Raw genomic sequence first — 12,931 nt, forward strand, 5'->3', positions numbered from 1 at the left:
TCGCAGCCTCTACGCTCATTGGTACAAATGCATTGCCTTCACAGCACCTTAGCTCCTCAATGTCGACGCTGTAGAAACTAGCACCACAGCTTCACTGCGTCTTGGAACCGATGCATCACTACCGTTGCTTGGGAAAAAGCAACACATCTCCTCTACTGTGTGGTGCAGAAACAAGGCATCACTCTGCACCAAGATTTAAGGTTGTTTTGTTCAGCAGGCTAACTGGGTCTCCGTAGCCAGCTCACTCTCCATTGTGGTGGGCCTGAACCTTTGACTTTGTCCCAGTCCGGCACAACCAGATATCCCCGATTGCTGCTTATTGTCTTTAAGTAACATTTTACAGTTTAATCTTTAAAAATTCAGAACTCAAGTTCTACTTATTGCATGTTTGTTGTTTTGGCCTGATTGTATTTATTAACTCTTAGTCTATGTTTCTAAACTGGTGTGGATTCATTGTGTGTGGTGTTTTCACTGTTTTATTGTTTAAAGTGTTGCAGAAATACTTTACTCACAGCTTCTAAGTTAAGCCTCACTGCTTTGCGCAAAGGTACCAGAGAGTGAGCAGAGGCTAATTTAGGGTTTGCCTACACTCACTCTGACTAAGATTGCGGTTGCTGTTTGACTAAGGTTTACACCCGAGTCAACCAACAAACCAGGTTCTAACAATACCTAAATACAGCATGTTGAAAAGAAGCTGAAAAACAGACAATTTCTCTGAGCTGATTTTATTGGAACAAATGTTTGGTTTAATTAAATAAATTCAGCTAAACCTTTTATGTCTCACTGGCACAGTATACACACCACAGAAGTTCTAGGACAAGCAGTATAATGTCAAATAAAGAATTAACACAGAAGGCTGAAAAGGAATGTTCATCTCAAATGAAAGGATCAGAGATAAAGGCCTCCGTTGTCACCCTTTGACACTATGGGGCATATGTATGAAAAGTGGTGCTGCACATAGTGCAGCACCACTTTTCTTGCGCCCCTTAGTACCTCCCTGATGCCACCATGTGTGGTACTTAAGGAACTAGCACCAGAATGTTTTACGCCAGTTTGGCGCTTTGCAGGATTAGCATAAAAAATGTTGATGCTAATCCTGTAAAGCGCGCAGAGGCCCATTGTAACCAATAACCAATGGAATCCTCCTTTTAATGCCTGGTCAGAGCAGGCAGTTAAAAGTGCCCAAAACAATTATGCAAAGAAATCGCCTAGATTTCTTTACACCATTTTTTACAGCCCCCCCCATCGGGGGAATTCCCCTTTTGCATACATTCTGCCTGACGCAGGCATAATCTTTCGCAAAGAGTTACAAAGTGGCGCAGTGCATGCTTTGTGCCACTTTGTAAATATGGCTCAGTGTTTTTGGCCATCTAATGCCACATTATCGTAACAAAACTGATGTTAATGTGTCGAATGGTGCTAGGCCCTGTTAAATCTGGGCCTAAGTGGCTTATTTACAAGCACCTTGCACCGCTTTTGCATCACTTTTTATATGGGAAAAGGTGAAGCACCAGCGTTGCAAGGGGCTTGTAAATACGCCTTTCTACAGCACCCTCCTCATTTCTGCTGCAGCCCCTCTGCAAAAATGTAAGCCTAGGCATGTACAGTGGGCTGTCTTTCAGAGCCTGAAATCATGTTCAGGCTCGTTCTGAGGGACATGCAGCCAGGTACTTTTATCATTGCTTGTAAAACCAAGGCAATGCAACACTCAAAACCCTAATACAAAAGCTGCCACTGTTATTTCCTGCTATTTACCCCTTCACATCATCAGTGGAGTTCATTACATGATGTCAGACCATCATGCAGTATCCTGTGAAAGTTATGTGTAGAAAAGTTGTAACTTTTATTTTAAAAATCCTTGTAGAGGTGAGCTCTCTTTCTCTGCTGAATAGAGCTGTATTACAAAAAGTGGGCACTGGAAATGCAAACATGAGATAGGTATTTGCCACAGTTTTAGCTGACTGGGGCATGGTTACAAAGGGTTTGCCAGTACTTGTACTAGCTGGTAGTGGGGCAGTGCTGGATCCTTATACCATAAACGCACACTAAAGTGGTGAGAGGAAAAAAAACTTTGCCCAACCTCACAAACACGAACAGAACACAGAAAAGGGACAAAGATAAACACTAAGATCCTAACTCTGATCTCACCAGCTAAGCATAATTTATTTGAAAAAACTGCCCTCACCCACTAATAGTGGAAGCCATGTACAGGGATTAAATGATGATATACCCTGGCATCAACGTAATTGTTAACAATCCGCAAAGAAAGAAGGGGAGAGATGTATGCAGATATAGGGGGTCATTATGACCGCAGCGGGTGGCGATAATGTGGCGGTAAGTACCGTCAACAGGCGGGCGGTACATACCACCACATTATGACATTGGCGGGTTGGCTGGAGCTAACCCACCAATGTACCACTCCGACCACCATGGCGGTAACAGCCGCCGGGCTGTAGATATCAATCTCTAGCCCGGCGGCCACCATTGTGCCGCCTGTGGGATTATGACCCCCGCCTGCTGCCATGGTTTTCGTGGCGTTCGTAACACCATGAAAACCATGGTGGTAGGCCACATCAGTGTCAGGGAATTTCTTCCCTGTCACTGATGGGGGTCTCCCCCATACCTCTCCAAATACCCCCCTACCTCTCCAGATACCGCCCACCACCCTCACCTCCCCACCCCCCCACCCCTACATCCACTACATCCACACCCCCTTTACACACACACATACACATGCATATACACACCCATTCCCACATATATACATGCATACATCCAAGCACACACTCCAAACATACATGCAGACACGCATTCACATTTCACAACAAATACGCACTCACATGTACGTACATGCACACACGCATACACGCATTCAACACTCAAAACACACCTGCATTCACAAACACATCTACATTCACACATCCACACACATACACAACACCCGCCACCCCTCTCCCCTGTCGGAGACCCGACTTACCTGGATCCAGGGTCGACTTACCTGGATCCAGGGGTTCCTACGGCAGGAGATGGGAAGGGGCGCTGCTACCGCCAGCAGCGCCCACCAGCAGAACACCGCCAGGCCATATTATTTCTCATAATATGGCTGCCGGCGGTCTACTGGCATGGCGTGGCGCGGCTGGTGGTAGCAGCGCCACCTTACCACCAACTGCCAGTATGGCCACAGCCGGATTTCTGCCATTCTTGTGGTGGAAATCCGGCTGTGGTCATATTATGGTAGATGGCTGGTAGCCATGGCAACTGTCTTTTGGCAGCTGTTGCGGAGGCGGTAGGTGGTTTTTACTGCTCATGTTATAATGAGGGCCCCATTCTTGAGTTTATGTTTGGATGGGTTTTGGATTTTGTATGACAGTGTCCATCTAATGAGGTCCCATGTGCCTGTGTTAGGCACGGTGTTATAGAGTGGCTCGTTCAGTGTACCAATACAGTGTCTTCACAGACCAGAGAGTAACACACACAATTTAGTATAGTAGGAGCCATTGTTGAGGAGAAAAATCATGAATGGAACGGTGGTTTATAGGTTGGTGACACTGTATCTAGGTAGCGATTATTCATGAGCATTGTTTCTTTGTATTCATTACGATGGGCTATGGAAGTAATATAGTTGATATTTAATTATATCCTATATTAGCGGAAATGCCTAATTAATACAACGTCCTATCAAGAGGATGATTGCCCCGAACTCTTGGAAAGTGGCCACTATAATGATATGGCCTAGTCTTTATTCCTCTCAAGATGGCGGAGATAGACGGTGTCGGTTAGCAGGTAGACAGGGCAGCCGAGCGTATCTGCTGAAAGCACGTGACTTCCGAGACATGGAAGAGGATAAGGGAGGATCCCTCATTCATGGTGGATTCTGCTGGAGGGGTACGGAGACTAGTTGTCAGAATGCTGGTCGGATGCAATCACCTGACGTGGTTCAATATATAAAGATGGAACCACAGACTGCCCTTCACCTCAATTGAGTCTCGTGTGGGAGAGGGGCGTCACCGGACCCTTGACAAGGTGAGCAGGGAAGGTGGCCGGCGGTCAGTAATATGGGCTGAAAAAAGAAAAAAGAATTTGTTGTGCAGGAGATTTCTCAGGCAGGGTTCCCATTGAATGTTTTCTTACATTGACTTGCATTTACATTTAAAACGCACTGCAACGCCCATGGAACGCCTCCCTGACACAGTGTAAGGCAATGTAGCATCTTGCGCTGTGTTTCCTTACACCATGAACACAAGGCCATGAAAAGACTTGCAAAGTGGCTTTGCATGGCATTGTAGATATAGGTCTGCACTATGTGCCACCGGGGCATCACATAAAGTGACACACCAGCGGGGCACAGGTTTTGTAAATAAGCCCTTCAGTGCATCACTTCTATACTTATAAAATAATGCTTTTATTTGTTTGCTTTGTCTTTGAACGTTCTGTGGATGAGGTTGTCTATGAGTGCATTGTAGTCGATGTTGCTGGGGATGTGCAAGAAGGGCATTTTAGTAAAGTACTGTATTTGGGGGGGAAATACTTTTGTGGTCAATGTTCATGACTGCCTCTGGAAGTACAGTATCTACAGGTACTGTTAGCACGTCTGACCTTAATAAGTAAACTTACAAGGGGACGCAAATAGGTGGATGAACCTTTTGACTCACAATTAAGATGATCCCACCATAACTCCAGTACATGCAGATCAATAATCAATAATCAATCGACAATATCAATAACCAACTATAATCAATGACATTAATAATCCTTGGAGTCAGTAATTGTGACACACCATGAACTTTCAGTCATGAATAACCACACCTTTTAATAAAAGTTAGAATATTTATTTCCCTATATTAACAATGCTAACGTCATGTAAATTAATCTTAAAATCAAATGATACACATACAGAAACAACACTGGCTGTCCAAATCGATGGAAGAACCAAAATCTAATCAAAGCTTGAACTATTACACATTGTAAGGTTATGGTGCAAATTAATAACAAGAACAATTGCACAAACGATATCACATACAATTAGATTCAGAAGAGAACATCATCAAACATTATTCCTATATTGGGAGATTTTCATTAGTGAGAATCATTAACTAACATCGGATTAGCATCAGCATGTTGGGCTTTATGCAAAACAATTTAGTAACACAAATTTGGAAATCATCTAACTATGGCTGTATCAAAACAATGCGGTTGGTACCTAGAAAGAAAAAGCAAAGAGGCATAACAAACACATGTGTATAATAATATCTCTCCTCAATTGAATCGGCAAGCTAAAATAATCTTCGTAATCAGGACATCAGTTCAGTCAGCAAGGTATCAGGATTCAGCATCAAAGTTCAGAAACAGAAAATCTTTAAGCATTAAAGTTAAGCATGTCTCTTGTCAAGACGCACAAGAAAAATATTGACTTTTCGGTCAGCAAGAAGATGGGCAATGGGCTGTCTTCCCTCGGTTAAGTTAAATTGTATAAAACTATTTCCCAAGTCCTTACTGGTCAAGGGATCGCATGTCCACACTTTGTACAATAAAACTAAAACTTCAAATCTATGAATTCTACCACTATTCCGTTCACATGTCACCGATTCGTTTCTCCTGCAATGTCCTCATCATCCAGCTCGTCAGGTAACAATATTGTAACAGCTTTTACTCCAGTCAGTGTCTCCATTGTTCTTCTCCTGAGAAAGTCAGTCTCACACACATTACACTCATATTTTTACATTTAGCAAGAACAGCATCTTCTAGCAGTTGGTTCTCATAAGAAAGATCTTTGGCTATGAGCACATTTACACAATACAATGGAAAATCACAGTTCAACTCTCTAGGACAGCCATTTTATTAAACATTAAGAAATACAGCTTGACATGAGGCCTGGCAACTAAGCAAAGACCTCTGCTAAGTTAAGGCCTACAATTAATAAAGCTAATACATAATACATATACCTTTATATGATACATTACTACATTAGTTAAACATACACTCAACATTTCATAGTAATAGACTATTAATAAATACTCTTCGTGAACATTGGTGGCCACTCATCGTGATCACATTTTCAAATGTGTGCATTATTTTTCTAGCGTTATTACATTTTCTATGCAATTCCTTACTCAGAATACATGAGCACGCATTAATATTTTTTATAAAATACCTGCGCTAGCAGGGCCAGTAACAAGTATGTAGTTTTTCTAGCTGTAATTTCTTGAAACCTGTTCCTAAGAAAGAGACTACTTCAATTTGGAGCAGTTCTCGGGCAAACCTTGCCGATAAACTATAAAACGTGTCTTTTATAGGAAGACAAATTGAGTTATTAACCATAATAGTGTCTTCTTGAAATAAATGTGGTTGTTCCTTTCAATAAGGATTTCCCGTTCTCTGTTAAATCAATCACAAGCGATATCCATGGCCAATTGACAAAAATATATTATCTGAGAAGTGCTCTACTTGTTCCTATTTTCGGAGATAGTCAGTAATGTTTTCGGAGATAGTAATAAGAAAACTAACCATTCTCTCGCTATTTTTTACCTCTTCTGTAGACATTAATTGACAGTGCACGCGTCATGTGTTCCTAAATAATTTATTGTTATTTGTGACATCTAAATACATATATGATGTTGATCATAACAATTAGATCTAAGCGAATCAACCCTCAAACGTTTGATTTGCTTTGTGGGTGTTCAATGAAGCTGTGCAGAACTTTCCCATCGGATAACGTAACTGTCAAAGACGCAGAAGTTGTGTGCTGATCCATCCCATCGCCACTTAGGTGGTCAACAAGAGTGTCTGCTCCATTTAAACTCTGATGGGAAATTTTACTTTCTGCTGCAGTAAACAAAGTGGGAGTTAGGTGCGAAGGAGTTCGCGTATGTAAACTGCAGCCAGTCCAAACTGCGCAGGCCCGAAAGTTGTGCAAATAGATTTGGGCACGGAGGAGTTTAGATGAAGGGACTGGTCAAAGATCACACCTTTCATCCACTCCCACTATGTTCGGTGAAGTCCAAGCCCATACACTTTAATGAACAGGAGGTTGGGTGCGAAGCCTGTCTGTGGTGTGGTGTGTTTGCGGTGCACAGCCATTGGCTTTGTTCAGGAGATGTTAGCTGTAGGCTACATTCCAAATGTCCCATGCACTCCTATCCCTAACCTTAACATTTATAAAGCGGTTTCCTTAATCTCATTTGTAAGTTACTTTAAATAAATTACATATAATGGTTAAAACTTGCTCTAACACTTAACTGAATGTAATTACTTCAATAATGAAGGGAAATTGTGTCGCTGTACTTTAATAAGGATCATAACCCCAAATCTAAATTAACCTTATTTAAGAATGGTAATTATTTGAAAAAAATAATAATCACCCTATGTACTTCTAAATGCTTAACCTAATACTGTGATTAATTTACCTAATTTAATTCAGGTTAAATGAATTCACTGTGTTTGACAATTATTTATTTTCTACCCCTGAATAAAATACAATCAAATTAAAGTAATTATTACTATTTATTTTGCACTGGCATTAACTCTAACAACCTCATATTTTCAAGGCAAGTACTTTTAGTTTGCTGATATTAAATTATTTTTACTCACCCTAATCCTCACTCTAAAGTGTGCAAGTTAACCATAATTAAAATAGCAACTAACTGTATTCTATCACTAGCCTGTAAATCATTGGAAAGACAATAATTTTCAATTAGTTACAGTGCCACCTAACTAAAAAACATGAAATAATAAATATTGATGGAAGTTACTTATTGGTAATTGAGGACCTGCTTCACAAGACAGCAAAGAGTATATGTGATTTACTTTTGTAATATTCCTGACTTACTCCTGAATTTCAGGAGTATTCCTAGCTTACTCCTGGTTTACTTCTACTGGTGGAGCTCCACATACCTGTAGATTTAAGCCAATGCCTAGCTATAAATCTCCACCTAGATACAATTCACTAACTCTGCATAGACTTATGCCTATTAGTGCAATATTTTACCTCAACCCCTTGCTTGGGGTTTTGTGATATTTACAATTCAAAATACAATCATAAAGTTACTACTAATATCGCTCTGGGCACCCAATCACTGTTCCACATGCCATAGGCAATGCTCTCGGCCTACAGGACGCAAAATTATAATGTGAAAGGTAGCGGTAAGCAAGCATTGCATGAGGAAAAGAAAACATAAACAATAAGTAATACTACTGGAACCACAAAGGGAATAGACCACACTCAGAGCTCTCACATCTTCCCCCCCAACGATCTGTTATGTTTTCTTTTGTTTAAATGTGATTTGTATAGATGTTTGCAATGTTTCAAGTTATTTGAGCACATTGTTTATATTTTGTATTTTATTTTGTAATATTTTTTATTATTTGTATGTGCTTGCAATCCTTATATCTTAATGCTATTTTGTATTGTTAATATTTTTCAATGTACACAATGTGAGGTACATGGATGTATGAAATACAAAATGTGAATTCCTTTCTTACATTCATTTAATTTTTATTTATTTTATTTCAGTTTAAAAACTTAATGAACAGTATATCGATGCTTGCAATGTTTAATGGAATAGGGCCATTTCTTTTTTTTAATGTATTTTTATCTTCTCTAGATGATGGACTTTGTGCTGTTAGTGTTGTTTTGTTCCTCCACTGATTTTAAAGTGATTCCATCACAGTAACCATTAGTGTCCATGTGTGGTGTGTGACTTGATACAAGACATGGCTGCAGATGATTAAGCTCGGACAAAACTTAAGTTACTCCAGCATAATTGATGTAGATGTGATAACTGTGTATTATGCTTGCTATGTGAAATTTCCTGTAATTATGCCATTACGTCATTTTGAGATATTGTGCGCCATTCACAGTAAATATTTACACAGTAAATATGGTACATGGGAACACCACAGCATGAACAATTTATTTTGCTGTGTTTTTGTTTAATGCATTCTGGTGCCAAAAAGTGACCTGATTATGCATGTGGCACTATTATATTGAACGAAATGACGGATTTGCCTTTTGCATACATATGCATAATTTGCAGAATTTTGCATAGTTATAAGGAAACAAATTACGTGAATTTCACCCACCCTAGAGTGGATGTGAGCTTGGTTGGGCTGTAGTATGTTTGAAGTAAATGTAGGTGTTTATTTCTTGAAATGCAAATGACAGCCTTTTGAAGTGAAATATTCCTTGCTTACTACAGACTTACTCATGTAATTCAGAAGCACTGCAAGAATAAGGTTTTGTGAATCAGGCCCTTTGTTAATTTGGACCAAATAAACAGAGCAGACATAGATGCAAATTTCGTGTAGCAGAAAAAGGACTGGCGGGCCCACCCTAAATGTAAGACTCCAAATATTCACATACAAAGATGTTTTTAATCAATACGCTAAGCCATGTCAATCAGTCCAGTGTCCATTTATTACATAAACTTGAAAAGCAACAGCCGACATGTGATTCGCTCCCTAAATGGTATATGTACCTGGTGCTTTCACAGGAGTAGCAGGAGGACTGGATTCTGGTAAGTCAAATCTTTACTACTATATCCCCCCCACCCTACCTGCATGCCATCACAAACTCCTACCCCTACTATCACCCCATCACTCCACCACCTCACACATACCCCACTATCACAACCCACCCATCCCAATACCAATCCCTGCATGTAACACCAATGCATAGACCCCCATCACAGACCTGCATGGACACCCATTACCACAGCATACCCAGTAGAGAGACTAACCCAGCCCACAAAATCACCATGCACACAAGGCAAAGCTGACAGGGAAATCACAATCATACAGGGAAACACACCCATGCACAAGATGGCAAACGCAGATACAATAACACTGCTTTTGCATCCCCACAGGACCCCTACTCAACGTCACTGGAGAGGAGGTGCCAGCTACATCCAGTCCCCCCCAGAAGAGGCCCACAGTGATGACAGCAGCTCTGCACACCTGGATCAGGATGATCAACCTGGCCCATCAGGGACCCCTGGACAGTCGGTTACCCTGCCACAGACCCATACCACCACAGAGGCTCCCCCCTCAGGAAACACCAGCACAGCACCCACCCAGCGGGCCCATGCCACTGTCCCCAGGACACATCAATCAGCAGTGTTTCCACCACTACAGGGACCCCAGGCAGCCACACAAACCCAGGACAATCAGGGACCTGGGCTCAGTGACAGTGGGCACACGGTTCAGAGGACAGAGGCACAGGACAACAGGGAAGCTGGGATGACTGCTGTGCTACAGGGGGAGGACAGGCCAAGGGAACTCTCTCTCCAAGAGGCACTCTCCAACATCCTGGGAGCATACCACCATTCTCAGGAGACCATGGGTCAGATGCTGTACAAGTTGCAGGAGACCCAGCGGCTGCAGGAAGAACAGTACCAGGGGATCAGGGAGGACCATGAGAGGTTGGGTTAACCAGAGTCTCCTGGAAATATCGAGGGATACCTGTTAGACACACACTAACCCTCAGGGACAACAACATACCCAGATACCTACTTATACTGTGTAGGGACCTTGGGCTCACCTATTAGCCACACTCGGTACCTCTGGAGTTGGCCCATCACATATGGGATGTTGCTATTCCTCAAGATGAAGGCATCATGCACAGAGCCAGGATATTTAGCATTCACATTGGAGATGTACTGGTCCGCCAAACACACCATCTGCACATTCATAGAGTGATAGCTTCTTCTATTCCTTTAAAACTTGTTCATTTCCCCGGGGGCGGGCAAATGCCACATGTGTACCATCAATGGCACCAATGATGTTGGGGATATGTCCCAGGGCATAAAAGTCAGCTTTCACAGTGGCCAATTCATCCACCTAGGGGAATACGATGTAGCTGCGCATGTGTGTCAGCAGGGTTGACAACACTCTGGTCAACACGTTGGAGAACATTGGCTGAGACATCCCTGATGCCATGGCCACTGTTGTTTGGAAGGAACCACTTGCCAGGAAATGGAACACTGACAGGACCTGCACTAGAGGGGGGATACATGTAGGCTGGCGGACAGCTGACATTAGGTCTGGCTCCAATTGGGCACACAGTTCTTGGATTGTGGCTCGATCAAGTCTGTAGGTTAGGATAATGTGTCTGTCCTCCATTGTCACAAGGTCCACCAGGGGTCTGTACACCAGAGGATGTCGCCATCTCTTATTCAGCCTCAGCGGTTGAAGCCTATGGAAGAAAACAGTGAGCAGAGGGTCGTATCCACACATGAATTGCACTAATGATGTATTTTTTTCATTTACAGAACCAGTATGTGAATCCAACAGTCAGTTGCTGTGCCAGTGTCTGCTGTGACGCAGTTAGGTGCCAAGCCTTGTGCCCCCCTGAAATGGCAGCTGCCTGACCTGTGAGGAGGGACAAGTGAAATTAGGTAATTCCGCTGGTGCTGTGTGCCATCGCGGTAGGCGGTCAAAGACCGCCACGCAACTTTGCATTGGTTATCATTGGGCCCTATGGGTTCCAGGAGCCAATGGCAATGTACGCCACCGGTGACAGTACGCACTGCCGCGGGCGTGACTGCCACTTTCTATATGTTCACTCACTTGCTACCTGACCTTCAACAGGAGAGGACCTACACTGCAAGTGCTGCTGTGACCTGTGTCTGGAAGCAACAATGGCTCATGTGTCTGGGGAAAGGACCCCTGCCTTAACTGCGGAGGAGTTGGAGAAACTGGTGGATGGGGCCCTACCCCAGTACACTTTACTCTACGGTCCTCCAGAGAAACAGGTGAGTACACTGTGAGCATGATGCGTGGGCCATGAATGTATGGAGTGCTGTGTGTGTAAGCCACATGTAGGGGAGCTGAGGGGTCCTGGACAGAGTGCTGCATGTACGGTGGTCAATGTATGTGCATGAAGGGATGGGAGGGATATGGTGAGCCATAAGGATGACAGTCCGGATGGTATGACTAATCCTTTTATTGCTGTCTTTTCCCTTTAGGTCAGCGCCCACCAGAAAAAGGGTATTTGGCGTGCCATTGTCAAGGAGGTGTCTTTGACAGATGGAGCACCAACTGCCGCAAAAGGTGGGAGGGCTGCGCCGCTGGGCAAAGAAGATGGTGGAGGCCCAGCTGGGGCTGGCTTCCCAACGAGGAAGGGGTGCCCATCGCACCTTGACCCCCCTGATGTTCCACATCCTGGAGGTGGCCTATCCGGAGTTGGATGGGTGCTTGAGGGCATCACAGCAGCCACAAGGGGGTGAGTACAAAATCTGATTAATTACTTTGCGTGCGTTAAGTGTTACCTGGGTGGGGATGTGGACTGTGGGTACCTCTAGGCCAGGGTGAACATGGCAGGGTAGGTCGGTTGTTGGTCAGGCTCAGAAGCACTCCTACCCCAATAGTGTTAGTGGGCATCTACTACTGGGCAGGGTCCTGTGAGTTTCAGGTGTGCAGCTAATGGTGTTTGGCATGGTACCCCATGGGCTGGTGACTATCTTAGTAACTGGTAGTGCCTGACCTAGTGCATAGGGTTGTTCCCTGTGAGTTGTCTACGCCAACGGTTGTGGTGTTGCTGGCATTGACCAACTGTATCCTCTGTCTCTCCCCCACTTTTGTTTGTCACCCTGTCCTTGTGTGCATTAGCATTATCTGGCGGAAGAGCAGAGGCACCATTGATGGAGGGAGCTGCATCCCACATGGGCCTGGATGCCGAATCCACCGATGGTGAGGGCACCAGTGGGACGGAGGGCGAGGGGAGCACCACGACGGGGACAGGAGGGGAGACCACAGACAGCAACTCCTCCTCCGATGGAAGCTCCCTGGTGGTGGCAGCCACCCCTGTGCCCACCCCAACAACAGGTACAGCTGCCACCCCCCACCAGCACCGCCCTCCCAGCAGCCCCTTATCGTGTTTCTCATTCCTGCTCACCCAGGAGAGTGGGCATCTCCTTCACCCCAGGCACCTCAGGCC

This window comes from Pleurodeles waltl, chromosome 11, assembly GCF_031143425.1.
Source record: "Pleurodeles waltl isolate 20211129_DDA chromosome 11, aPleWal1.hap1.20221129, whole genome shotgun sequence".
Lineage (NCBI taxonomy): Eukaryota > Metazoa > Chordata > Amphibia > Caudata > Salamandridae > Pleurodeles > Pleurodeles waltl.